The sequence below is a fragment of the Arachis ipaensis genome, chromosome B01 (genome assembly GCF_000816755.2).
Source record: "Arachis ipaensis cultivar K30076 chromosome B01, Araip1.1, whole genome shotgun sequence".
NCBI classification, from domain to species: Eukaryota; Viridiplantae; Streptophyta; class Magnoliopsida; order Fabales; family Fabaceae; genus Arachis; species Arachis ipaensis.
Genome location: NC_029785.2, coordinates 95,196,163 through 95,210,982, shown reverse-complemented (window position 1 = coordinate 95,210,982; position 14,820 = coordinate 95,196,163). Strand labels below are relative to the sequence as shown.

Here is a 14,820-nt window from a genome sequence, read left to right as displayed (position 1 = left end):
AGAGGATTGTTTGTTGGTCTAGGCTATACTTGCAACGAACATATTCTATTTTGAGAAATTCTAGATCGAAAATAGCTCTCTTATCAAGTAGTCACCAAGAACCTTTCTTGCCTCTCCTTCATGATTAGGCTCGGCTGCTAGTGGCACGAATCCCCACGCTTCATATAACTGAACCAGCAAGTGCACTAAGTCGTCCAAATAATACCTGAGTGAGTCAGGGTCGATCCCATGAGGATTGTGGTTTGAAGCAAGCTATGGTTGTCTAGCAGATCTTAGTCAGAAAGATAGAAGAGTAGGAGATGTTGGTATATTATTTTTAATTGCATAAAAGGAAATAAAGATAAAGGGTAATCAGAACTCAGAAGTTGTGTAAACTATGATAAGAAGGTGGTTACACTACAAGAAAATAGAATATTTGTAACAAAAAATTTGTATCAAATTTAAAATTGTTACAAATTATAGTTTTTTCGTAACAATAATTAGTTATTGTTACCAAATAAGAATATTTTGTAACAACAAGAAAATTTGTTACAAAACATTTCAATATTTTGTAACAACGTGATTTTTTTGTTACAAATTATGTTGGCTTTCGTATCGAATTGTTGTTTTGTTGCAAAATGTTATAATGTTTTGTAACAAAAGATTATATTGTTGTAAAAATTCAAAACATTTTGTAACAAAATATCTATTTGATTCAAAAGCTCTAAATATTTTGTAACAAAAAATTAATTTATCACAAAATACAATATTTTTGTAACAAGTTATTTATTTGTCACAAAATTCAAAGATTTTTTGTAATTAATAAAAAATTTTATTTCAACATATTAAATGTAAGACTTCAAATTCGATCTGCCTTGGAGCCGCTGACCCACGCGTCGCCGCCGGCACTGACGAAGAAGAGAAAGAGAGATGTTGAGACGAAGAGCATGCGAGGGAGCAAAGGCCAAGGAGAGGAAGAGCGCCGTCGCGGGCTGGCTGTCGGGGGAGCTGTTTTGAGCTCGCGTTGTCTGCGTCGCCGCCCCCTCCCCGTGTTGCCGTTGTGCCTTGGTGCCGTCGAGGGAAGTTGCCACCACGGTTGGAGTCGTGAACTGAGGAGGAAGTCGTCAATTCTGTCACCGGCACCATGTCTCATCACCGTTGCTACCACCAGAGGAAGCCACTGTCACTAACGCAAGGAACAGAACTTGAAGAGGGAGGCAGCGGAGGGTGATGCTGCTGTCGTCGTCGCTGTGGAGGTGAACCAACGTCGTGTCTTTGCTTCCCAGAAACACCATTGCTGCTGCCATCATCCCCTAACTTGGTTGTCATCGTTACTGGAAACTCTGATTGCTGTTGTTGCCCGTTAGAGAGAGGAATTGTTCTGTCAAGAGAGGGCTGCCGGGGTTACTGCTGTTGGTTCTGATTCTGTTACATTGATTCTGGTCTATTCTTTTCCTTGGTTCTGAACCATTTGCAAGTTCTGTTTTGTCAATTTTAATTGCCATGTTCTTCTTTTAATTCAATTTTAGTCTTGGATTTGTTTTGAATTTTCCAGAGTTATGTTTGCTTTTGATTCTCATCCAATTCGAATCCTTGTCTTGCTGCAACCATCCTCACCACGATCTGGGTTAGTTTCCTCTTTTTTCCCTCTTTGTTAGTTATGACTGCCAACTGTTTGATATAATAATGGGTTTCCTTTTTTAATTACTTGCATTTTGTATAAGGTTCTAGAAGGAACAGTTAGTGCTGTATTAATTTGTGTCTATTATATAAAATGCATAGCATAGTAATATGATTTCTGCTCTTGATGCAATCTGTGATTGAGTTATTTCAGGTTTGAAAGCTGCAAGCCTGCATTTCAGTCAATTTTGTTGAGAAAATAGAGTCGCACTCTGAATTTTATGAAAGTATATACAACAATGGCCAACTCATATAATTGAACTCATAATTGCTGTTGTATGTGATTATACATATACTCAGTAGGTATTGAAATTTAGAGGTTTTGAAATGATTTGAACAAAATGAATGGGAGTAAAACTAGAAAAGGATAATGGTGTGGCCTTCTTTATTTGAGAATTTTTTAATAGGTTAGGATAAGGAAATACTAAGTTTAGTTGTTTAAAAGCTTAAAGGTTAATGAGAAAATTTTAACGAATACAAAGAAAGTGTTTCAACTAACTCACTATTATGTTCTATTTTCCTAAAATGTAACCAGTCCAACTAACTCTGATTATAGTTCTTTGTGCAATTATTTTTCTACTGCAGGACCCTTGTCCCATTATTTCATATATACAAGACATTAATTACTATCTAACTGGACCACTGCAAGATTGGATATCTAAACCAGAAGATTTTGTGTAAGTTGTCTTTCAAATGCTAATACACTATTCTTTGAATCTAACACATTCATGATTGAAAATAACTACACTTTAACAAGATTATATTGAGTATTTAAGATTTTTCTATATCTGAACACATCCAACCAGCCTAATTCAAGCTCCAAACTTGCAGGTTTTCCAAATCCAATTTCTTATCATATATTATTTTCCTATTAGTTTCTTATCATAATTTGAGCTCCAAACTTGCCTTATTAGTTTCTTATCATATATTATTTTTCTATGTCATTTTTTTGTCAAAGGTACACCTATATTCACTTTTATTAATTCATGCATTAGCTGACTTGCCTGGTACTCTCCCAAGTTGAAATGTGTGAAAAGGGATCGGAGTTGAGCCAAATAAATAATTGAAGTTAAGGTTTAAATAATTTAGTTATTGATCAAGATTTTAGCTTTAGTACTTAGAGAAAATTTAATTAGTTGAACTCTTAGGTTACAAAAGAGCTAAAGCCAAATTAAATATTGTTACTATTATTTTATTTTTATTAAGGTTCAAGTGTTTGGTATCTTGGTATTTACTTTGAAATGCGGGTTATTTTATTTCTGCTTGATGTTTTGATCAGGCAAGTTAGAGCAGAGATATTTACTCCCTTTGTTAGATCATCCAGAGAAAGCTGAACTTGAGTCGGTACTTGACTGCTCAGATTCAACTGTCAAAACTAAACTCAAGTGCATCATGCTAATCCAAACAGATCTTTGGTAATAATTTTGTTGGTTGTTTGAGCACTTATCTTTATCTTTAAAAAAATTGTTTTGGAAGTGCTATTATTTTAATTAGTTCTGTTTTAGAATTAGGTATATACAGTAGTTATTCTTTGAGATTGTGGGCGGATGGTGCTAGACTTTTATAGTAAGTTATAACTTATAAACATGCTTGCATTGCATAAGTAATGTACTTTTTGCTAAATGAAAATATGCTAGAGGAATTGTTTGGTATTGATACTAAAACAGAAACCATAGTTATTCTATGTTTGCTTTCTTCACTTGACATATTCTTATAAAATTTTGCTTATTCATGCTACTGCAGGATCTTGCTCCTGAACGTGCCTTTGCTGATGTTGTTCTTTGCAATTTGGTTTACCATCTACTGGTGATCATAAACTTTCTCAGTTAAATTGAGTTTATTTGCCTCCAATTGAACCCCAAAGGTGAAAATGAAAAGTAGAATACAGGAATCTTGTTTTGTTATAGTATTTGTAGACTTCGTGATATTATGAGTCCTTGTTTAAATATATTTCCGTCTTTGGATTCTGAATGTACATAGGTTTTTTTTTCCTCTTCATCTAAATGGAATAAGGGTTTAACGACCGATTTTTCTTATCGGTTGCTAAATCGGTCGCTATTTTTGTAATTTTTTGTAGTGATATATCAATTAATTTAAAAAAATACAATTTGGCAAATTATGTGTGTAATTTGTATTAAAAAAATTGTTATAAAATAAATATTGTGCTTTTGTAACTAGAGGAATGAAAAATGTTACAAAATCAAGTAATATTTTGTAACAAAATTTTGTGATAGGAAAAATTATATTGTTACGAAAAACATCTCATTGGATAAAATTTGTTATCACTTTTGTAATGACTTTTGGTTTTTTGTATTAGAAAATTTTATTACAAAATATTATTTTGAATTGTAACAGTTTCATTTTTTGTTACAAAAACTTTTTGTAACGAGACATACTGCAACGGCCCCTTTTTTTGTTACAAAATCCCTTTGTTTCAAAATTTCAATTTTTTGTAACAATTTTTTTTGTTATAAATATTACTTTTTCTTGTAGTGTTAAGGCTTGGAGATGCTTTGTCCTTCTAGATTAACTCTAGTATCACTGTCTTCTTCAATTGTGAATGATTTCTTCTATGACAGGCTATATGTGATTGATGCTGGTTTGAGCAGCCGCCAATACTCCTCTAGATCTGAACCCCAGGGTTAGTGCGGATCCAGTCTGATTGAAGGTGAAGCTCCTGCAGTTCATTCTCTTTTGTGATCCTACTCAAAACGCCACAGACAAGGTCGTATCTTTCGGATCAGAGGATGCTGCTCCTTTGGGTTCTAGCCTCTACCACAGAGACCCTAATCTCCTCAGCTGAACTGGTGTCTCGAGAAGTCCCCAACGAAGTCGTGGATTCGCCGTCTAAGAGATGTATAATCAAGCTGGTGGTTCATCGTTGTCCGATGAAAGACTCGCTCTGAACCCATGTAGAATGTGATAACCTTATGCCAGTTCAATCACATTCATATTGATGAAGAACGAACATACATCTTAGAATAGAGAATCAAACACGAATTGAGAAAGAAACAGTAATACTTTTATTAATCCATAAAACTCAGCAGGGCTCCTCCCCTCAACCTAGGAGGTTTAAAAACTTATACTGATAGAAAATACATTGATAAAAACGTGTAAAGTGTCAAAAGGTGGTCAAAGATCCTAAACAAGGTTCATCTTCTCCTTTAAATACTAAACTAATGACTTAGTAAAGGTAAAACAGTCTTTTTAATGCTGAAATCCACTTCTAGGGCCCACTTGGTGAGTGTTTGGGCTGAGTTTTGATGAGATCCACGTTCTAGGAGGCCTCTAGGTGTTGAACACTGGATAGGGGGTCGTCTTTGGGCATTTAGACGCTATTTTCCTCCTTTGGGCGCTAGACGCTTGGAATGGGGCAAGAGGCTAGCGTTGGACGCTAGTTTTGGGCCTTCAATTCTGAAGCAAAGTATGGACTATTATACTTTGCTGGAAATCTCTCGAAGTCAAATTTCCATAGCCATTGAGAATAATTCATTTGTACTTTTGTAGCTCCAGAAAATCTCTTTCGAGTGCAAGGAGGTCAGATCCAGACAGCATCTGCAATGCTTTCTCTGTCTTTGAATTAGACTTTTGCTCCAGCTCCTCAATTTCAGCCAGAAAATACCTGAAATTGCATAAAAATGCAAAAACTCAAAGTAGAATCCAAAAATGTGAATTTAACACTAAAACTTATGAAAGCTTAATAAAAATTAAACAAAACATGCTAAAAACTATATGAAAATGATGCCAAAAAGCATATAAAATATCCACTCATCACAACACCAAACTTCAATTGTTGCTTGTCCCCAAGCAACTAAAAAACAAAATAGGATAAAAAGAAGATTAAGATGCAATAAATCTCAGAGTTTCTAATGAAGCTCAGTTTCAATTAGATGAGCGGGACTTAGTAGCTTTTTGCTTCTGAATAGTTTTGGCATCTCACTATCCATTGAAACTCAGAAGTGTTGGTCTCTTTAGGAACTTAGAATCCAGATGATATTATTGACTCTCCTAATTCATTTCTTCTTTATTCTTGAACACAGCTTTCAGAGTCTTGGCCGTGACCCTAATCACTTTGTTTTCCAGTATTACCACCGGATACATAAATGCCACAGACACTTTAACTGGGTGAACCCTTTTGGATTGTGATTTAGCTTTGCTAGAATCCCCAGATAGATGTGTCCAGAGTTCTTAAGCACACTCTTAGGATCTTTGCATCCTTTTACCCTTGCCTTTTTAGTTAAAGGGTTACTGGCTTTTTCTGCTTTTTTTTTTTGCATGCATATATTATTTTTTTTTCTTTTTGCAATATGCTTTTTCTTTTTATTTTTGCTACTTTTTCTTGCTCCTAGAATCAATTTTTGGATTTTTTATATTATCAATAATAGTTCACTTTTATCATCATTCTTTCAAGAGCTAGCATCCTTATTTTCAACTTCAAATATGCACTGTTTATCCATACATTCAGAAGACTAAAGCAATGCCACCACATCAAAATAATTGTTTATTCTTTATTGTAGAACTCGAAAATTTATGCATCTTTAATTCTTCTAAAAAAATTCACTATTTTATTCATGTTTAATGATGATGAGAGGAATATTTTATAGCTAATTGAAAAAATAAAAATTAATTACTACTAATGTTTATGTAATTCTAAAAATTAAAAGACATAAAATAAAAATAAGAATTTAAATATTACTAGTGATCATGTAACTCTAAATTAGGATGGAAATACGTGAAACAGAAATTGGAATAATCACAGGGTTGAGACTTAACAACCTTCAGCTTGAGGGGCGTTGGGCTCTTCAGTTTGAGGGGTGCTGGGCTCCTAAAGGGAGAGCTTTTGGCTCTTCAACTCCTCCATCTCACACCCCTGCTTCTCTTTGAGTTGATCTAAGGTGGTTTGCAAGTGCATCAAAGACGCCTTCAGTTGGTCCCAATACTCAATTGGAGGGATCTCTTGGGGAGGCTCAAGTGCCTTTCTTTTAGGATGATCCTCTGGTATCTTGGAGCTTTCCATCCCCTGCTTGGTAATTGGACTTTCCACTGGAATAAAATTGTCCACATGGATCAAGACCTTAGCCTCTTGGCATAGGCGACAGATGAGATTTGGATAGGCCAGCATGGCATTAGTAGACATCCTATTTGCCAGCTTATACATCTCACGGGAGATTATTTGGTGGACTTCTACCTCATTCCCTATCATGATGTAGTGAACCATCACAGCTCTCTGAATGGTGACTTCAGAGCAGTTACTTGTAGGGAGTATAGAACGCCCAATGAAGTCTAGCCATCCTCTAGCAATTGGCTTGAGTTTTATTATTTTTAGCTTGTTTGGCTTGCCTTTTGCATCCTCAATCCATTGAGTTCTAGGCAGGCAGATGTCCTTTAGGACTTGATCCAGCTTAGGGTTGGCTACCACCCTTCTATTGTAAGAATCAGGGTCATTCCTTTGTAAGGGTAATTTAAATATTTCTCTCACCTTATCCAGATAAAAATAGATTATCTTCCCACTGACCATAGTGCGAAAATTATGGAATGTTGTTCCATCTTTCTTTTGCTTATCTGTCATCCACAGATTTGCATAAAATTCATGGATCATGTTATATCCAACAATAATCTCGGGATTAGTTAGAATCTCCCAGCCTCTCCTTCGAATTTGCTCTTGAATCTCCGGGTATTCTTCTTCTCTTAATTTGAACCCACCTCAGAGATTACTGGCCTTTTACTCATTATCTTGTGATAATGTTCTTGATATTGCTTGGTATAGAATCGAACAGGTTTGAAAACAACTGTTGGGTCTTCTTCTTTCTTGTTTCTTGGAGCGGTCTTGCCACTTCTTGGAGCCATGGGATTCAAATTTTTTATGACAGAACAGGGCTCCTTCCACACCAAACTTAAAAGATTTGCTCATCCTCGAGCAAAAGGTAAGAAAGGAAGAAGAAGAAAAGTGAAGGACAAGAGGAGAGGAGAAGGAAATTCGAATGAAGAGGGGGTGAATGAGGGAGAGGGGGCACGGACACATATATATAGGGAGGGGAGGGAGGGATTTTCGAAATTAATCTTTAAAGAAAGATAAATAAGTTTTGAAAACTATAGAAAAGATAAGTTGTTAAACTTAAAAGATGTGAAAAATATATAAAAGATAAGATAAGAAATAAAAAAAGATTGTAAAGTTTAGTAAAAGATATGAACAAGAATTCTTAAAGATAAGAAAAGATTTTGAAAGAATTTGAAAACAAGTTGAAAAAGATTTGAAAAGATTTGAAAATATTTTAAATTTGAAATTAAATCGAACTTGAAATATTTGAACAAGATTTGATTTAAAAATCAAAGAAATCAAAATTGAATTTGAAAAAGATAGATTGAAGAGAGAAAAGATAAGATTTTGGAAATTACTTCCCATGTTGTCTTGCTGGCATTTAAACGCCTAGAATGGCTGCATTCTGGCGTTTAACGCTGCTGCCTCAGCTTGATGGGTGTTGAACGCCTAGAATAGCATCCATTCTAGCGTTCAACGCCATACTATCCTCTTTTTGGGCGTTTGAACTCCCAGCCAGGTACTCTGGCTTGCGTTCAAGTGCCAGGCTTGTCTTACCCATTGTGCGTTGAACGCCTAGCCAGGCTCTCTGGCTGCCGTTTCAACGCTAGGCTTGCTGCCTCCATGGCCGTTTGAATGCCCAAGTTTCACCCCTTTTCTAGCGTTAAATGCCAGAGAGATCCCTTCTCCAGGGTATTCTGTTTGCTGTTCTGCATCATTCTGTCTCTGTTTAAGCACTGTTCATGATCACTAACATTAAAATCAACCTAATTAAAAACTTATTATAAGTAAGAACTATTTAAAATAGAAATAATTAGAAAATTAGAAAATAGTACATAATTAATCATTCTGTTGCCTCCCAACAAGCGCTTCTTTAATGTCTTTAGCTGGACTTCACTGTACTTAACTTAGTACCAGTTCTGAGCCTCCTGGCTCTATATCTCCTTCAAGGTAGTGTTTGACTCTCTGTCCATTGAGAGTGAACCTATTTTCAGGATCTTTACCTTGAAGTTCTATGTGCCCGTAAGGTGATACACTAGTAATCACATACAGTCCCTTCCAGCGGGACTTGAGTTTCCTAGGGAATAACTTAACTCTTAAGTTAAAAAGCAGGACCTTTTATCCTGGTTCAAAGACTCTGGAAGATATCTTCCTGCCATGCCACCTTTTTTGCTTTTTCTTTATATATTTTAGCATTTTCAAATGCAGATAGGCAGAATTCATCCAACTCATTTAGTTGGAGTAGCCATTTTTCTCCTACTACTTTAGGATCAAGGTTGAGAAATCTAGTGGCCCAATAGGCCTTGTGTTCTAGTTCCACTAGAAAATGACAGGATTTCCCATATACCAGCTGATATGGTGAGGTTCCAATGGGGGTTTTGAAAGCTGTTCTATATGCCCACAAACTATCATCAAGCTTTCTAGCCCAATCCATTCTAGAGGCGCTTACTGTCCTCTCTAGGATTCACTTTAGTTCTCTATTTGAGACTTTAGCTTGCCCTTTTTTTGGGGATGATACAGTGTTGCTACTTTATGGCAAACTCTGTAACGGCTTAAGATAGAATCAAGCTGTCTGTTGCAGAAATGAGTACCTCCATTGCTAATTAGTGTCCTAAGGACATCAAATCTGTTGAAGATGTTCTTTTGAAGGAAATTCATTACTACTCTGGTGTCATTAGAGGGTGATGCTATTGCTTCAACCCATTTAGACACATAATCTACTGCCACAAGGATGTAGGTGTTTGAGTTTGAAGGCGGGAAGGGTCCCATGAAATCTATGCCCCATATGCCAAACAACTCATCTCTAGGATTCCTTGCTGAGGCATACCGTGACCATGAGGGAGGTTGCCAGCCCTTTGGCAACTATCACAGTTATGGACAAACTCTCTAGAGTCCTTAAAGAGAGTGGCCCAGTAGAAGCCACTTTGGAAAGCCTTGGCGGCTGTCAGCTCACCTCCAAAGTGTCCTCCATAGTTTGAGCCATGGCAATGCCATAGGATTCTCTGTGCCTCTTCTTCAGACACACAGCGTCGAATTATTCCATCCGAGCATCTCTTAAAGAGATGTGGCTCATTAGTGTACGAAATTGTGATCATCAATGGTGCCAGCAACTTGGTACGCACAATTGTAATCTCAACTCTTTATCACAACTCCGCACAACTAACCAGCAAGTGCACTGGGTCGTCCAAGTAATAAACCTTACGTGAGTAAGGTTCAATCCCACAGAGATTGTCGGCTTGAAGCAAGCTATGGTTATCTTGGGTTATGGAGAATTGATAATTAAAAGATGAATAAAACATAAAATAGGATAGAGATACTTACGTAATTCATTGGTGAGAATTTCAGATAAGTGTATGAAGATACTTTGTTCCTTCTGAACCTCTGCTTTCCTATTGCCTTCTTCCAATCATTCATACTCCTTTCCATGGAAAGCTTATGTTGGGTTTCACCGTTGTCAATGGCTACCTCCCGCCCTCTCAGTGAAAATGGTCCAAATGTGCTGTCACCGCATGGCTAATCAGCTGTTGGTTCTCGATCATGTTGGAATAGGATCCATTGATCCTTTTACGTCTGTCACTACGCCCAACACTCGCGAGTTTGAAGCTCATCACAGTCATCCCTTCCCATATCCTACTCGGAATACCACAGACAAGGTTTAGACTTTCCGGATCTCAAGAATGCTGCCAATTGATTCTAGCCTATACCACGAAGACTCTTATCTCACGGAATGGAAGGCTCGGTTGTCAGGCGACGCAACCATGCGTCATGAACTAGGAGGCTAAGAGATACGCACTCAAGCTATTGTAAGTAGAACGGAAGTGGTTGTCAGTTACGCGTTCATAGGTGAGAATGATGATGAGTGTCACGGATCATCACATTCGTCAAGTTGAAGAACGATTGTATATTTTAGAGAAGAAATAGGCTTGAGTTGAATAGAAAAACAATGGTACTTTGCATTAATTCATGAGGAACAGCAGAGCTCCATACCTTAATCTATGGTGTGTAGAAACTCCACCGTTGAAAATACATAAGAACAAAAGGTCTAGGCATGGCCGAATGGCTAGCCCCCAAACGTGAACATACAAGTTCCAAAGGTTTAAAGTATGAAAAGTCTAAAAATACAATAGCAAAAGGTCCTATTTATAGAAAACTAGTAGCCTAGGGTTTACAGAAATGAGTAAATGATGCAAAATACACTTCCGGGCCCACTTGGTGTGTGCTTGGACTGAGCATTGAAGCTTTCATATGTAGAGACTTTTCTTGGAGTTAAACGCCAGCTTTTGTGGTAGTTTGGGCGTTTAACTCCAGCTTTTATGCCAGTTCTGGCGTTTTGACGCCAGGATTTTTGTGCTTACTTGGAACGCCGGTTTGGGCCATCAAATCGCAGGCAAAGTATGGACTATTATATATTGCTGGAAAGCCCAAAATGTCTACTTTCCAACGCAATTGAGACCGTGCCAATTGGGCTTCTGTAGCTCCAGAAAATCCACTTCAAAATTTCGAGTGCAGGGAGGTCAGAATCCAACAGCATCTGCAGTCTTTTTTCATCCTCTGAATCATATTTTTGCTCAGGTCCCTCAATTTCAGCCAGAAAATACCTGAAATCACAGAAAAACACACAAACTCATAGTAAAATCCAGAAATGTAATTTTTGAATAAAAACTAATAAAAACATAATAAAAATTAACTAAAATATACTAAAAACATACTAAAAACAATGCCAAAAAGCGTATAAATTATCCGCTCATCACTCATCCCACAAGTAGTATTTTGCATCATGCATGAGTTTTCGGGCTTGCTACCTGTTAAGCCCTTTGGGAATGAACCTTATAGTCTTGTAATTTGCAATGTCATCAAACCAAGGTACTGTCCGGATGGCAAAGAGTTGCTCATTTGGAAAGTTTCAGATATGTCAGTGGGGGAGGAGAATTCTCTGCCACTGGCTCAATCCGAGACAAGTGGTCAGCCACTTGATTTTCTGTCCCTTTTCTGTCTCTAATTTCTATATTAAACTCTTGCAAGTGTAATACCCATCTTATAAGTTTGGGCTTAGAATCCTGGTTAGTGAGTAAATACTTTAGAACAGCATGGTCTGTATAGATAATGACCTTAGATCCTACTAGGTAGAATATGAACTTGTCAATGGCATAAACTACTGCAAGTAACTCCTTTTCTGTAGTAGTGTAGTTTTTCTGTGCATCATTTAATACACGACTAGCATAATAAATGACATGCAGAAGCTTGTCATATCTCTACCCCAGAACTGCGCCAATGGCATGGTCACTGGCATCACACATTAGTTCAAATGGTAAGTCATAGTTGGGTATAGAGATAATAGGAGCAGTGACAAGCTTGGCTTTCAGGATTTCAAAGGCATGTAGACATTCTTGGTCAAAGACAAATAGAACATCAGTAGCCATGAGATTATACAAGGGTTTTGCAATTTTGAAAAATCTTTTATGAACCTCCTGTAAAATCCTGCATGTCCTAGGAAACTTCTGATTGCCTTGACATTAGTAGGTGGAGGTAATCGTTCAATCACTTCCACCTTAGCTTGATCTACTTCTATTCCATTGCTTGAAATCCGATGCCCAAGAACAATGCCTTCAGTCACCATGAATTGCCATTTTTTCCAGTTTAGAACTAGGTTAGTTTCTTGACATCTTTTTAGAACTAGGACCAAATGATCAAGGCAGGAGTCAAATGAGTCTCCAAAGACAGAGAAGTCATCCATGAACACTTCAAGAAACTTCTCTACCATATCAGAGAAGACAGATAACATACATATTTGAAAGGAGGCAGGTGCATTGCACAAGCCAAAGGGCATTCGCCTGCAGGCAAACACGCCACATGGGCATGTGAATGCTGTATTTTCTTGATCTTGTGGATCCACTACTATTTGATTGTACCCGGAATATCCATCCAGGAAACAACAAAATGCATGCCCTACTAGTCTCTCTAGCATTTGGTCAATAAATGGTAAAGGAAAATGATCCTTCCTAGTGGTGTTATTGAGCCTTCTATAGTCAATGCACATATAACATCCTGTAACTGTCCTTGTAGGAATCAGTTCATTCTTTTTATTAGAAACCACTGTCATGCCTCCCTTCTTGGGAATATCTTGGACAGGGCTCACCCAGGGGTTATCGGAAATGGGATAAATAATCCCAGCCTCCTAGAGCTTAGTGACTTCCTTCTGCACTACTTCCTTCATGGGGTGTTTGGATGCTGCATGGCTTTTACAGCATTCAGTACGAACTTTTCCTCATTGACTCTCACGTCCGTCCTATAACTAGGAAGGGTCTCCCTAGAATCAGGGATGCACTCTTGTGCACTTCTATGTCCAACACCACAAAGTCAATGGGAAAAGCAAAGGGTCCAACCCTGACTATCATGTCTTCGACTACTCCTTATGGTATCTTAATAGAACCATCAGCAAGTTGAAGGCATATGCGGGTTGGTTTGACTTCCTCAGTCAAGCAAAGCTTCTTTATTAATGAAGCAAGTATCAGGTTGATGCTTGCTCCAAGGTCACATAGAGCTGTCCTTGTGCAAGCATTACTTATAGTGCATGGTATTATAAAACTTCCAGGATCTTTAAGTTTCTCTGGCAAGCTGTTTGAATGATTGCACTGCACTCTTCAGTGAGGAAGACTGTTTTTGTCTCTCTCCAATCCTTCTTATGACTTAAGATGTCCTTCATGAACTTAGCATAAGACAGTATTTGTTCAAGAGCCTCTACAAAAGGTATCTTGATTTCTAATGTTCTGAGATAATCCGCAAAACGGGCAAACTGTTTATCTTTTTCTTCTTCATGGAGTTTCTGATAAAATGGCATCTTAGCCTTATACTCATCAACCTTGGTTAATGAAGGCTGGGTGTCATGTGTATTGGAAGGGGGGTTACTAGCTTGCTTAGGAGGGTTGTTATCAGTATGCGACTGGCCTCCCTTGCTTGGGCGTTCAACGCCCTTGTTGCTGCCCCCTTCCTGGCATTCAACGCCAGGGACACTGCCCCTTATTGGGCATTCAACGCCCTTGTTGGTGTCCCCAATTGGGCGTTCAACGCTAGGGATGGATTCCCCTTCTTGGCGTTGAACGCCAATGACATTCCTCTTTGGGCATTCTATGCCCTCAGAGACATCTTGGACATCAATCTGGTGTTCCTCTATTAGCTTTTCTTTCTTGTTGTACTGAGGTTGGGTGTTTAAGGATTTTTCACTCCTCAGTTGAATATCCTGGAATTCCTCTGTTATTTGCTTAGATAACTGCTGCCTTGTTTTACTCAGCTAGGCTTCTACATTCCTGTTAGAAGCCTGAATTTCTCGCAAGGCCTCTTACAGTTCCAATATTTGCTGGGCAAGGGTGTGCAGCTGCTGAGTCAATAGTCTATCCTGTTCTGGAGGGTTAGGTTCAATAGATATCGCCTTAACCTCTTCTTTCATAGAAGTCTCAGTAAATAAATACAGATGTTGATTAGTGGTAACTATCTCAATAAGCTCTTGAGCCTCTTCAATGGTCTTCCTCATGTGTATGAAACCACCAGCAAAGTGGTCCAAAGATATTCTAGCCATGTCTAAAAGTCCATAGTAGAAGATGTCTAACTATACCCATTCCGAAAATATTTCAGTGGGACATTTTCTTAGCATCCTCCTATACCTTTCCCATGCATCATAAAGATATTCATTATCTCCTTGTTTAAAGCCTTGGATGTCCAGTCTCAGCTGGGCCATCTTTCTTGGAGGGAAGTATTGATTCAAAAACTTATCTACTAACTGTTTCCAAGTTTTCAAGCTAGATCTGGGCTGGTTATCCAACCACCTCTTTGCTTGGTCCTTTATAGCAAAAGAAAAGAGCAATAGTCTGTAGACATCTTGGTCTACTCCCTCATGGTGTACTGTGTCAGCAATTTTTAAGAAATCTTCCAGGAACTCTGTACGTTCTTCCTGTGGAAGTCCAGAATACTAGCAGTTTTACTGCACTAAAGTAATGAGTTGAGGGTTTAGTTCAAAGCTACTTGCTCTAATATGAGGTATGCTAATACTCCCTCCATAGAAGTCAGCAGTGGGGTTTGTATAAGATCCCACAGTTCTTTTGAACTCTTCATTCCCATTTGGGTTCATG

At 37.9% G+C, this 14,820-nt stretch overlaps 1 long non-coding RNA gene across 1 annotated transcript; it reads left to right on the top strand.

Moving 5' to 3' along the window:
* Positions 3,545–12,847, top strand: LOC110271325. Its single transcript, XR_002361950.1, has 3 exons — positions 3,545–3,673; positions 12,224–12,229; positions 12,838–12,847. It is a non-coding gene; the product is annotated as an uncharacterized LOC110271325 (long non-coding RNA).